General features: G+C 40.7%; 1 long non-coding RNA gene across 1 annotated transcript; it reads left to right on the plus strand.

The window, feature by feature from the left end:
• The first annotated feature begins 678 nt into the window (after positions 1–678).
• On the plus strand, positions 679–2,807 carry LOC130187883 (uncharacterized). Its single transcript, XR_008830521.1, has 3 exons — positions 679–815; positions 1,452–1,521; positions 1,616–2,807. It is a non-coding gene; the product is annotated as an uncharacterized LOC130187883 (long non-coding RNA).
• The last annotated feature ends 10,566 nt before the right edge of the window (positions 2,808–13,373 follow it).

The raw sequence follows: 13,373 nt of genomic DNA on the forward strand, positions 1-13,373 counted from the left end.
GTGGATGGGTTGAGTTGAGGATGTTCGTCAATGCAGAGGATTCCCACTGAAGTTCCACTGTAAATTATTTTAATTAATAAATTAGAATTCATTTTGAAATGTAGTAGGATGTTTCACTGGTCAAATCTAAATCAAATATAACTGTATTCATTATAATAGTAGAGTCTATTAGTAGAATACAACAACAGGTTGTGTTGCAGTGTTTCTGCATACTTGATAACAACATGAAATATCACCAGAAACGGCTAACCATGTCTTTGTACATGTTTTGAGTATTAAAACATAAAAAATCTTCTTTGTAGCATCCACTAAGTTGAAAAATGACCTCGGGAACACCGAACCTTCCTACACTATTTGAATGCAGTGGGAATTTAAGAGGCGTGGTCATGACCAAAACTTAAAAATTCCATCCCATTTAACTTAAAGGGGACATATTATGCTCCTTTTCAACAAGTTTGAATAAGTCTCAGAGGTCCCCAAAACATGTCTTTGAAGCTTCTTGCTAAAAAATCCACTCCGATCCTATATTTCAGCATGCTTGTAAACCCCTGTTTTTCAGCCTTGTTCAGAACAGGCTGTTTCTGTGTCTGTAGCTTTAAATGCAAATGAGCTGTGCCTGACCACGCCCCTCTTTGGAAGGCGATGCCGTTCGGGCTTCTGGCACCATGCTCTAATGTTTACGGTGACCGTGACCTGTGACCTGGCGTCGGAAGCGCTTTGGTTCAACCACACGACTTTTATCCAGAATCTGAGCCAGAGGGAGAGGCTGCTGAAGAAGTTCAAACTCTACAACTGCAGCAGGACGTTTCTGAATGGTTGGTAACCAATTTTGTGTATTTTGACATTACATTTTGAGTTTGTTGATGAGTGCTGGCACACAGTTACTAACATGTAGCTAGGTAGCTAATGCTAACTGTTACTGTCTCGTCATTACTGGGAGCTTCTTTTGGTAAATAAGAACTATTGTGAATAGTGTAATGTAATTATCTGTCATGCCTCCTTAGATATACTTTTACAGTCTGAAAATGTTTGTTGTATGTGGACTGCTACAGGTGTTCAATGTCAGTACTAGTCAGATATTTTAATAGATGCTGACAAAGTAAATCATTTTTCTCCATGTTTTGAGCAGAGATGCTCATCATGACATCTTCCTTTATGTAGTAAATTTATTTTGTGTATTACAATGAAAGCTGTAAATCAGCATAAACATGTCTGACAGCAACAGTAATCTTTAGTCAAAGACTAAACTGGCCAGTTTTCTACACTACACTGTTGTCAAGCTCCACATTATATGCAATAATTGGCATGTTATAAATTACCTCTGTTATATGCACTTGATATGTAGCCAAGCTTACTTCTTACCCACCTTAGCTCCACTGTCTGTCTGTGTTTGAATTTCACAAGCTTTATATTTTGGTGAATGTTTCCATTTTTCTCTATATTTTGGATAGGTGCTCCTGTGGAAACTGTGCAACCATGCCCACAGAAGCTGAGAACATCTGCTGCTAGGAGATACCACAGGTATCATTCTCACTGGACAAACTAATCACTAATTTGTTTTGATTACATTAAATTATAATAAACCATAGCATTTACCATTTGCAATTCACTGTAGGTTACCAGACGGCTATGGGAGATCGAGGGAGATTTACCATGTATGGTAGACCGTCCTGGGTTGGAGCCGCTCTGCCTCAATGTGTTCTGCCTGCAACATGTACCGCACTGACTATGGTCCTTTACGGTTGAGAGGAATACACCAGTACGTTTTGCTTCTTTGTAAAAACATAGTTTCAATCTAAATAAAAGATGTTAGACAGTCTTGTTTTACTTCAGTGCACATAATTTTACAATGGTAATAACACACCATAAATAGAGTAACACACACTCAAATAAATTAGTTTAGCTGCTCTTTGATTTGTAAAGTTCTTCTATCAGCAGATAGTGTGCATATAATATATGAATTCAGAGGAGTCATTTCTTTAGTAACAATCAAGCATTTATTTACATCAAATGAGGGACTTATAATCAGTGATAATAAAAAAACTGTAGGATTCACTGGATCCATAAAAAAAAAAATTGTGAGACACAACATAGATATATGTTTGCAAGACTAAATGCTCTGTCCAGTTGTTTTAGTCAGTACAGGTATCTCGCCTATAGGAGCTTTGTGAGCTGGTGCTGGGGCTTCCTTGGTCGCAGAATCTGGGTCGTCATTCCAGCCTGCGTGGTCCTACGCATCCATGCCGAGTTTCCTGACGCCACAGGCCGGTACGTGGGTTTTAGACTGGCCCATGATAGAACCGGGACACAGAGCTGGATATGACCTCCTCCTTCTCAGGCCGCTCGAACTGTGCAGTGAGGTCCTCTGGGATGGGGACGGCCAAAGCAGCTTCTGCGTATGGTCCCAGGTCAACAAAGACTTTTTCAAATATGAGGTCCACCACATTCCCTGTTTGATAAAACACAAAAGATTTTGTTTACATTTTTCACGTTTTTTTGTTGTTTTTTTACAAAACTATGACTGAAAGTCTGTTTCTAACTACCTCCTGACATTTTCTTTACTGTATTTTGTTGTTGATGGAACAGTCATAACATTATATGTGCAATACTTAATACAATGTGTACAAAACATTTTTTGGTTGAAAAATAAAATAATATAACACTTATAGAATGTCGGCTCAGTCTTAACTGGTGTAGCTCTGCATTCTCCCTTCATGGCCTTTATATTGGACCTTGAACAGTGGTTCACCTTCTTTTGTTTGGGCTTGTGGTCGGTCAGCATTTTCATTTTAGGACATGGCAGCCAGGTAGAGTCTGGAGGTACAGTAAAGAGAAAATCAAAGATGTTAATGTTGACAGAAACCTTAGCCTACACACTCTCACAAGTTCTAAGTAACCACAGCTTCATTTACCTGCACATTATTCCAAGACTGATAAATGACTGTTAGGTTTATCAAAAGTAGATGCACTTCAGATGGCTACAGACCTGTACTTCTGATGTGAGGCTGAAGAGTCCTCAAGGATAACTGTGTGCCTACAGTGGGTCAGTCTGGCATGCAACATCCCTTGTTGCAGGAAGCTGTATAGATAGTCTGAACAGAGGAAACAGAGGTTACACCAACATCTCCTCAAATGTGTAGTTATGGCAACAGCTGCAAGCAGTGCAAAAATGATAACAAATGCACTCAATTATGTGTAAATTGGGTTGTCAATAGCTTGTAAATACTGCAAATAGCTCACTATATGTGCAAAATGCAAAAAATGTGTATTATAGACTATACCCTTGGACATACCCCCTTAACTCTGCGCTTATCTAGATATTTCCTACAGGCACTGTATCTGTAAACATGATATAAACGTTAAAACAACCATCATAAGGCATGATAGAAAACCATGGAAAAGTGCATTTTGCATACATTACTTTCAAATGTAAGTATATTCTACTTCGAATTAGTAGACTGCGCTTAAATTTGATAGTTATACAATCAAACTTAAACAATCAATTTCAACGTACTGTACATAGATAATTTGAGTAGAAATTAAATCCGGGCTAACAGTGCATGAACACTGCAACAGTAAAGGCACCAGGTGGAGTTTATTACAGTCCTGTACCTTAAATGTATGAATGATTCAAAGACATTCTGTCTCTAAAGGATGCTGAAAAACTAGTCCATGCATCTGCTATCTCTTGCCTGGACTGTTTTAATTCTTTATTATCAGAATGTCCCAATGACTCAGTGAAAAGCCTCCAGCTGATTCAAAATGCTGCAGCACAAGTACTGACAGAAACTAGGAAAAGTGATCACATCTTTCCTGTGTTAGCTTCATCGGCTCCCTGTGAAATCCTCCTCCTCACCTACAAAGCCACTAATGGTCAGACACCATGGTATCTTAACTTAGCTTAGCTCATAGTTCCCTATTATCCCAACAGAACACTCTGCTCTCAAAATACCAGTCTACTTGCCTACCTAGAGGTTCTATGAGTAGAATAAGAGGTAGAGCCCTCAGCTATCAGGCTCCTCTCCTGTGGAACCATCTCCCAGTCTGGATTCAGTGGGCAGACTCCCTCTCTACATTTAAGATCAGGCTTCAACAGACGTGGTCATGTTTAAGATGGCCCCTTTGTTATTTTCTCATTGGTCAGCTCACCAGAGTTTCTGAGGTTTTTAAAGGTTTTTAATGAACTTTTCCGGAAATGTATGTCATCACTTGGCCACTAGATGGAAACCTTGATTCACTGCAAAATGTGACTGCTGTCAACAACTGCTGCAGTCTTTCTGATGTCAGCACAACTAAACATGTCAGTCTGCTCTTCATGATGGTCACTAATCTCATTGTTAAACATTCCAGGGGTTTTAAAGTGTTGAGCATCAGTTTTTTTCCCCAAAGGATTTGCCTTTTTCAATGATGGATCTTCTGGTGGGTATATCAGAGGTAGGTAGAGTTCAAGAGGTTTTCAGTGATTTATGAGAGTTTCCTTTCACATTACTTAAGATGTGTGTGTGCCTGACATTAATATCAACAGAGAAATTAGCCTGAATCTCAGAGTCTCCTCACAACCAAGCAGAACTGAAGTACTGTCTGGGGCTTTGTGAGCTAGAATCAGGCTATTAATTATGACAGGCTCATAGAGAAAGACTTCCTCTCAATCATGTCCATATATCTGATCATACTTCAGTAAGTTATTGTGCGGGGACCTCTGACTTTGGAGCTGCAGAGCTATCTGCTGTTTCATTTTACGTTGTTTGCTCTCGATAAAACCTCAACACTTCCTCCTTCTGTTTCACATTTTAAGTTTTCCAGCTGTTCATTACAATTAATTTCATTTCCATCTCCAGAAAGTAACTGTATTTGATCCCTCTTGCTTTCCATTTTCCACTAAGCAAGTTACCTGGAGTGACAGAAGCAACAAACCAATATTAAAAGCAAACCTCTTCTTAGAAATATTGCCAGCTGTCTGTGTGACCTGTAAAGGCAAGTGCCGAGCATAAAATGCAGGCCTGTTGCCTGTCTGTCTGTATGCAGTGGGTCCTGAGTAAATGCTGGGCATGAAACTGGAACCAGCCTTTTTAGAAAACCACATTGACAGCTAAATAAAATGAAAGCAAGACTGGTGCAGTTACTGGCCAGAGGCAGGCCGTCGTGGATTTAAAAGAACCAGTAAGAGGCTGGGCCTGACTTTCAGGCCAGTGGCCATCACTGCTGAGTGAGGTTGACAAGTGTTGAGCTAATTGGATTGGAGGGTAATATTACATCAAAAGACGTCACCCACTCCTTTAAAATGGCTGTAATTAGGACATTCTTTAACTCGGACATGGGGGAGATTATGGAGGAGCAGGAAGCAGAGCAAATTACAACCACACCAGTGACATACAGGGAGGTTTCATTTCATACTGCACCAGATAAATACACCTAACACTATACAGTGTAGCGAGGGTTGTAGAATAAGAGAATTTTAAACAGAAAAGCATTACATGTTTATGTTTTTATGGGTACTTGATCAGAAGTTCACTCTCCTTTAAATTCAAAAGATAACTCAACATTCTGGCTGGTTATAAAACATTTTACTTTGTAGAACTAATCTACTGTGAATTACACGCATATCACACTATTAACTGCAAAAGTCTGATGGCGATTGCCAGTACAATGATAATCACTATGGCAACGACATTTTGTGGGAAAACATCACAGTAGGCAGAAGTTTGCTCTACAGTGACAGCAGCAGGAAGTAAGCATATAGTTGGGGCTGCGGGTGTGTAACTGTTTAACTTTATCTCTGAATTTATGGTTTCTCCCATCAGCAGTGTTTCAAATGTGGATTATTTCAATCCACCCTTAGAGGCAGGAGGTCAGCCCCTCCCCAGCATGACCTCCAAACTAAACCACAGGTCGATCTCATCACCTTTAACAATTACTCATATTAGCATTTTCTTTCTAATGATTTATCATTATCATTATTATTGTTCATCAATGACAAATGATTGATGGAAGTGTTTTCTGACCTGGTTAAGATGTGGCTAGTTTGGGTATCTAACAGGGTGGACTGTAGGCAGGAGATGTGATGCAAAAACCAGTCAACAAACATCACAGGCGCCATCCACCTCTTTCCAACAAGGTTGTGTGGCACAATAAAGTCACACTACCACCTTCACTACTGAAAGACAAGAGTCATTATTCACTCAGCCACCAGAGAAATGAAAATATACTGAGAGTCATTGTAGGCATCTAAAATTCAGTCTTGATGGATGCAACAGACAGTAACATAAACACAAATTACTTTGCCAGGCTATACTGTAGTTATATTGTACGATTGTTGTCTTAAAGGTATAGTATGTTGCTTTCCTACATTAAAATGTCTAAATGTTTCTAGGAATTTTCAAACGCAAAGATTTTAATCAAGATAATTTATTTGCATGTGTCAGTGTTATGTTTGTCTAACAGAAGCATCAAAATTTAAGTGACAATTTTAAGATTCACTTTTTACACCTTGGTGGTTTTCAACTATATATTTTAACCAGATGAAGGATTTTAGTCATCGGATGTCTGGATCTTAAGTTTGTTCAACTTGTTTCTCTGATAACTTCAGTGGTTTTCCTGTGTCTGCTTAACAGTGCAGGGGGAACACTGATTTTTAACATGATGCTGCTTTATTCAGTGTTTCCACAGGTTTTAATAACAGGGTCAGTTTGTTGTGGAGAGGAGGAGACCTCTGTGAATAATTCGGCTCCAGGTAAAAACATCCTGAATGTCTTGATCTAAAATTATCAGAGAAACAAGCTGAGCAAACATTAGCAGCGGCTCGGCTCACATCTCCTCCATCCTTTATTATGAACTCACTAGTAAAGTGCCACTGTCAAAATAAATAAATCAATAAAAAATAAATAAATAAACACCGTTAAAATGGTCACTCTGTACAATGATATAGCAGGCACTGGACAAATTCAGTGAAAACTCTGCATGGTTTTAAAGAAAATATTCATGATATTTCAGAGCACTGTCTGAGAGAAACTTTGAAAAGTCCTTAATATTTTAAGGCAGTGTGAGGGGTGATGGTGTTGGGTGCAGAGTTAAGTGTTGGGACCAACTCCTAAAAGTCTTGAATGTACCTTATAAGGTCACATATCCCATAATTAGCAGGCTTAAACTGTAGGCCATATACACTGTGGCTGCTCACACGGAAGGAATACACCCAAATCAGTCAAATCTATAGCTAATCAGCTGTTAGAACTGTTTTTATTAACAGTATGTGACAGGTGTGTGGTTAAAAATCTTCTGTTCTCCAATTACACACATTGTAATGATCTCTAACAGCACACACAGGCACTGTGCCATCTATCTGTCTGTCCTTCTGTTTTTTATTTGATTCTCATTGGAGCCTATTGTTCAATTAATTTACGACTGATTCAACACTTAAACTGTGTATAAAGTTTCTTCTATTGTGTTGATTGGGCTTTTGTCTTTTCATCATTAAATCAATTCACATTAAAGCCACCTTTCTCCCCCCTCATCCTCACCACCTCTATGTTACCTGGCCCCTACATCTTCATGGAACTGTCCTTTTCATTCACAACCTGTTCACCAGGTGCCCTCAGAACCCTTTGCCAGTTTCCAGATCCTGCACCCCCCTGGTCCAGCTGTCCCCTATTCCCTCTCTAAGCCCTGGTAGAGTTACCAAGTAAATACCAGTCACCTTCTCACTTCCCTCTGTCAGATCTTCAGTGTTTCTTTACTGGCATCGTGACCTGCCACTCAGAGGGGCTTTGGGATATTTACCAGTATTGTTTTCACCTTGTGAATGTGTGTGTGTGTGTGTGTGTGTGCGTGTGCGTGTGCGTGTGCGTGTGCGTGTGTGTGTGTGTGTGTGTGTGTGTGTGTGTGTGTCTTCATGGTAAAATGTGGTCCTGAAGGCACCTACTGTAGCAGGAACTACCACAGAGGAGGTAGAGGTATATAAGTAGGCGTGTCTTATTGTCACAGCACCAGGATACAAAGTGTTATGAAGGGAAGAGTTACCTCCTGATGTGAAATTGTAGAAAACAACACTGTTATGTCCCCTGAAATAAACTCTCCTGCCAGCTGACTCATATGTTGTTGTTAATTACCTGCCTCCACCCAAAGTGACTCAAATGTCAGTACTTGTTCACTTGTTCGAAATGAACCAGTGATGGGATGTTAAAGCGTTTTTATTTCCCTCAGTATATACCAGGTGCAGACCTCTAAAGAAAGTATTTCCACTATTGGGTGATGCACAATTTTTAGGTCACAGAGTGATGGACACACTAGCATGATATGCTGTTGTCAAGTAGAAATTAAACAATATGCTTCATTATCCTCCCAAAATCAGAAGCTACTGGCTACATAGAGCTGCTAACTTATGAAACTTAGTGTTTTTACTTAATTTACTGTATCGTGTTGATGCTACATGTGTATTATTACAGCAGATAAACAAAGCTCTACAAACTCTAACCTGGAGACACTAAAACTTAGTGTTAACAATTGTTTAACATTTTGTTTTAAATGACAGGCACTAAAAGTTGTGTAACTTAACTAAAGTGAAGCAGAAATTAGCAGTAATATCCACTGGCAGCAGGAAACAGGAGTAATATCCACAGGCAGCAGGAACCACAGTAATATCTACAGGCAGCAATATGCAGAGACAGCCTGCCTCCATCCTAATACTAAAGTACTTGTAGGATGACACTTTTTGAATTGAGTCCCCACCTAAGGCATGAATGCTAGTATTATCTGAAATCTGGGAGCAAGCTCTGAATAAGATCATAAATTTGGTTTTCTTTACATTAAGAATCAACTTTAGACCATTCAATGAAGCCAGCAGCTGTTGAAAGGCAGCCTGAAGTCCATCAACAGCCTGACTCAGAGAAGCGACCACTGGGTAAACTATTTTATCATCTGCATAAAGATGCACTTTAGCTGTAAGCTGTATTATCAGCATTTTTGGGGGGTTAAGAGGAGGCAGTACGGGTTGTCATGGAGAGTCCTGTGTTGCAGCAGCCATATTTGGGCTATTATTTTGAGATAATAGAGAGTGGGGAATGGTGAGATGTGCAGTAGGCAATGGAGAGACTTGTATGTGTGCAAGCTCTTCAGGAGGCAGAAGACCAGGAAGGCTCCAGGCCCAGATGGTGGCCTGTGCAAACCAGCTTGGCCCAGTCTTCACTCAGATTTTCAACACATCACTGGAGCTGTGTGAAGTCCCTTCCTGCTTCAAATGCGCCACAATCATCCCGGTCCCCAAGACATTTTTAGGATTAAATGACTATAGGCCTGTCGCCCTGACATCCGTGGTCATGAAATCATTTGAGAAACTTGTCGGCCCATCTGAAGGACATCACAGGTCCCCTGAGTGTAGTTTGCCTACCGGGCAAACAGGTGGATGATGCAGCTAACATGGGACTGCAGTTCATCCTGCAACACTTCGACTCCACAGGGACTTACGCAAGGATTCTGTTTGTGAACTTCAGCTTGGTGTTCAGCTGACTGACAGGAGGCAGCAGGTGAGGATAGGGAAAATCACATCCAGCACCCACACAATCAGCACTGGAGCCCCCCCAGGGATGTGTGCTCTCCCCACTGCTCTTCTTCCTCTGCACCTTGAGTGACCCATCTGTTAAACTCCTGAAGTTTGCAGATGACACAACGGTCATCAGCGCCATCTGAGATGGTGACAAGTCTGCATACAGACGAGAAGTGGAATGGCTGCACCTCTGGTGTGGTCTGAACAACCTGGAGCTAAACAGGCTCAAGACTATGGAGATGACAGTGGACTTCAGGAGGAGCCCCCATCACTGCCCCCATCATCATACACAACAACACTGTGTCTGCTGTGAAACATTCAGGTTTCTGGGATCCACTATCTCCTAGGACTTGAAGTGGACACAAAACAGACACCATCATCAAAAAGGCCCAGCAGAGGATGTACTTCCTGCGCCTGCTCAGGAACCTGCCTCAGGAGCTTCAGGTCCACTTCTACACTGCAGTAATCCAGCCTGTTTTCTGCACTTCTATTGCCGTCTGGTTTGGGTCCAAACAGGACAGGAACAGACTACAAAGGAAAATCAAGACTGCAGAGAGGATCATTGCCACTAAACTGCCCTCCAACTTGGACTTATACACCTCCAGAGTAAGGAAACAGGTGGGAAACATCACCACAGATCCATCTCACCCTGGGCACAGCCTGTTCCAACCTATCCCGTCCGGGTGGCGTTACAGAACACTGTACACCCAGAAAACCAGACACATGAACAGTTTCTTTCCACAAGCCATCACTCTGGCCAGCATTTAAAACAATCACACAGGAATATTTTTATATTTATATGTATGTACCAAGAAGCATTGTAAAACCAGAGACAAATATCTTGTATGAGTCCACATACTTGGCCAATAAAGCAGATTTTGATACTGACAGGCCACCATCTGGGATGTAAGACTGCATGGTGAAAGTCTGGAAGAGGAGTACATAACAGGATGGTTCTGCACTAGGATGCCTACAGCATAGCACCGCTCTCATGGAAATGCAGATGAAATGGCTGACCCAAGGCTGGAGCTGTGAGGACGGAATGCTTGTACATCTCCTCTGTCCATTGCACAGTGGGAGGTGCATACTGCAGTCATAGATCTAACGTCTGCAGTAGTGAAACTCTCTGAGTCCACACCTCCTTCTTCCACCACAGGGCCAAATCTTACATTGTGTTTTTAAACTGACAGTTTGAAATATGTGGTAAATGTCAAGTCAAAGATAGTTTCTAAGTTTAAAAGGTTTAAATTTAAAATGTTTAAACACTGTCTTTTATGAAAAAAAGGCATACAACAGTAACAGAGCACCAGAGCACCAAACTAGATAAAAAATTATGTGCAATAATATGACATTTTTACAATAAAGCGGACCAGCTGTTGAGTCTTTGCCTATAGTGAGGTCATGGTGATTTGTGCAGGAAAAACCCGACAAAAAAACGACGGTTATCCCATCTTTAAAAAAAACTACCACCTTAAAAATATTGTGTGGACATGACAAACCTACAAACAAGCTTCTTGTGCAACATTTAAGTGGTTGAACAGTTGTTTTGTTGTGGGTGAAGGATAGAGGCATCAGCCGACACCAGGGGCATTGTCAGCTGATGAACATTTTGGTGCCCTAGGCAATATTTTAGCTTACATTGCAATTTCACCACCAATGTTCATACACTCACACAGAAACTGCATAGCTCTGTCTTTGAGATTTTATTTTATTTTAGGTAGAAAATGACCCAAAAAATGTAATCATATCATTGGGTTGTGCTGAGGTGGAGGTGACAGGAGTTTCTGCTGCTGCTCCAACGCTGAGCTGTGCTGAGGGGGAGAAGGTGTGATTTGCAGGGGTGGGGTTAAAATATTTTAAAAAGTGTATCTGAAGAGAGAAGTATATGAGACCATTTGGTGTTACATTTTAACAATAAAAAAGTAAAAAATTAACAGATGCATGGTGTTATAAGCCTAATAATGGAAATTAAATGAGATTCAACTTTATTGTCTTTACAATGAAATGCAGTTTAGCATCTACCCAGAGTGCAAAGAAGCAGTAAAGTGCAGTGAAATAAATAGCATATGAATGATATGGGAAAGCTAAGGTATGGAGCAAGGCCTCACTGAAGTACCATGAGCCCCAGGCTATGACTTTTTCGAGGCCCTCTCCCACTGCCCCAATCATTACAACTCAACAACTGCCCCATCCAACCTCCACAAATATCAGCCATGCTTAACCTCTTGTTCCCGAGAGCCCTGGCCGGCGGGGTCAACCCTGTCCCCCCACAGGTGTGTTTTCAAAAGTTTTGTCTGGTGCTGACAAATCCCTATTGTCTTGCTTTCATATTGAGTCAATCCAGTGTCTGCCAAGGGGGAAGGTCTGCATTGTCTCCCTACCCAAGCGATTAAGTGATTACATAGTCTTTGTCTCCATTTGGTAGATGAATCTAGTACTGACACAGATTTACTAAGCTCAGTGACAGCTTGTCTATACTGTATGTATTTTATATATCAGACATGTGTTTAAAACTTATTATTTAGAGTCGGGGTGGAAAATTTGGAGATTTCAACTAGAAATGCCTTTACTAAAATCTTTCTAGTTTTGTTCTGCTTCAGTATATCAATATCAATTTTGGGACATGTAATGTTCAGATGTTGTAGTATGGTATAGTAGAGGTTTTGGGCTGGCCCTGCATAATTTCAAAGGGATATTCACTCTGAAAGTGTAATTTTTGTATAAAGTATATAGTAAAATAGGAAAAAAAACATTTAGATTTTTTTTCTTCCCCCATTTGCGGCGCCCTCTATGGATGACGGAAAGAAGACAAAGTTTCTCCACCTGAAATTAATAGAAACAGACTAGATGATATCCATTCATAATAATACATTCTACTAATATAAACCTGTAAATAGTTTTCATGTGTTGCCAGTTTATTAGGAACACATCAATCACAGCTCCAGGAAGTTTAAATGTTTAAACTAATTAAAGCTTTTTATTGGATCATTGTGGAGGCTGCAGTTTGTGGTGCTGTTGGACTGTATCACTTTGTACTGACACGTGTTTCGCATCGATCAGTATCATGCGAACCTAAACAGTATACGTGCAGTGCTAACAGTAGCTCCAATAACAGCATTAATGTCCGAATGTCTGTAATAAATGTCAGGTTTCTTACTGGTTTCAGGAGTTGTTGTGTCTGTGACTGTTGTGTCCATTGTGAAATTAAAAAGAGGCTTCTTGGTTCTTGGGTCCGACATGGCACCTTCACCGGACAGACTAAGGGCTGGTCTCCTAGCCCCCTTTCCAATTAGTCCTACCAGACTTGTTTTAGTCCTTGTCTCTTCGGTCTTGAGCTGCTTTATTTCTGTTGCTGCCACGATCAAATGTAACCTTCTCTTCCATCTTCCTAGACATGTCCTCATGAATCACCCAGTTATGAGTCTTCTACTTTATGTTGTCTTGTTTCTTGGGGCCAAATGGAAATCAGGCTGTTTTCAGTGTACTCCATCCACGACATTCCATTTTACTGTTTGTTGATCTTTCCTCTCCCGCCTTTTTCTTTGGTTGTTGTTGCACTTCATTATAACGAGATCGTTAGCACCACTACCTGTCCTTCAATGTAGTCCAGGACACATTCACATTCACACTGCTAAAAGAATGTGGACATGTGTTCCATACCACCTCAGAATGTGGTCTGAGTGATCGGATCTAAAACGCATCCTCAATTCATCCTGAGTGCGTTCACACCTGAACTTAGAGCTGTCCACTGGTAATCAGATCACATGAGACAGATGTTAACACCAGTTTGTAAGATGAAGATGTGTGGCTTTAAATTTTTATTCCTCCGTGCCGGCGA

The sequence above is a fragment of the Seriola aureovittata genome, chromosome 19 (genome assembly GCF_021018895.1).
Source record: "Seriola aureovittata isolate HTS-2021-v1 ecotype China chromosome 19, ASM2101889v1, whole genome shotgun sequence".
In the NCBI taxonomy this organism is placed as follows: Eukaryota; Metazoa; Chordata; class Actinopteri; order Carangiformes; family Carangidae; genus Seriola; species Seriola aureovittata.